The sequence below is a fragment of the Mytilus edulis genome, chromosome 13, assembly GCF_963676685.1.
Source record: "Mytilus edulis chromosome 13, xbMytEdul2.2, whole genome shotgun sequence".
Lineage (NCBI taxonomy): Eukaryota > Metazoa > Mollusca > Bivalvia > Mytilida > Mytilidae > Mytilus > Mytilus edulis.
The window spans coordinates 25569444-25571018 of record NC_092356.1 but is presented as its reverse complement, the minus strand read 5'-3'; positions in this window follow the sequence as shown (position 1 = coordinate 25571018).

Sequence of the window (1575 nt, the reverse complement as noted above, 5' to 3'; positions counted from 1 at the left end):
ATTATCATCTTTTACACCAGATGCAGGTTTTTTCTACAAAATAATATTTAATTAAGATCGAATTACGACCGAATTAAAAAACATCTGGACCAGTGTCTAATATTATTTGTCGATTGTTTAAAACATAGTGGTTAAAAAAAAATCCGACATGGTGCTCGACTACTGTGATGCACGAGAAATATTTACTGCAATTATTTTGTATCAATGGTTTTGATTGGATGGCAGTGACCATACAATTCTCTATCTCTTTGTGTGTACCTAAGGAAGCCGACTTTTTTAATGGCAGAATGTATTGACGCGTAATTTTAACATTAATTATAAAAAAAACTCACATGTTGCACCTACATATTTTTTATTATCAAATTAAATTACATTCTGAAGCGGCCAAGAAGTGAGAAAACGCTCGATGTTTACGTTTGACGCCGGAAGGGACTAAAGAAGATAATATCTTTCAAGGAATTTCTTAAATGGAAATTTAACACTGAACTGATGGTTGAAATTTAATTATGAATTTGTTTTGGATTAGAAAAGAAATAACTGTATTGTATTTGAATCTTTGCGGACGTCCATGGCCATCGGTAGTTTTAATATCACAAATACCCGTTTGCTTGTCTCCTCAACGCGTCACCAGGTTACATGAATATGCGACAGTAACAATACCGATGGACGTCCGTAAAGCTTCAAATACAATACAGTTATCTCTTAATTGACTACCAATTTTCCATGACAAACCATACCATAGTATAGTTTAGATATTCTTTTAGGAATCATCACGCGCTTTATATTTAACAATTAGTAGGTCTGATACTCTACTTACCGACCTGGCTACAGCGTTTGACATAAATTGGTATAATTGAATCATTTGAATCAATCCAAACCATATCGTTCTCACATTTCAAGGTTCGATAATATAATTAGAGATTATATTGCGTGTTTTTTAATGGAACGCATTTTCTCGTTCTCATCTTATCAAAGGGTGCCACATACATGTATCTTACAAGAAAATCTGTTAAAGTTCGCCTTTTCAATTGAATTCTTTCCTAGCCATTACAATTAATGGCGAGGAAAGTACACATTATTCAATCGCGGATTATTCAATGTGAAGAGTCAAAAAATAGTTTTATGGTTCGATAAATTCAAAACAAATAATAGCCATTCATTAATTAATTATAAAAAAAAAATGATCTGGTATGATTGCAAATAAGACAGCTCTCCACAAGAGACCAACATGACACACAAATTAACAACTATAGGTCACCGTACGGCATTCATCAATGAGCAAAGCCCATACCACATAGTCAGCTATAAAAGGCCCCGAAATGACAATGTAAAACAATTCAAACGACAAAACTAACGACCTAAACTCATTTTCAGTAATCTTAAAACAATATACATTTACAAAACATCATAATTAAAAATTGATATGTAAGAAAAAAAAATCAATTACGGGTTTTGTTATACATAGCATAATATAATTCTAAGCTGGTACATTTATCTCTAATACTCAATTTTTATATAACATTGTAGCAGGTTGTTCTCAGCCTGTAAGTAATAGTAGCTTTAATTAATATGAAC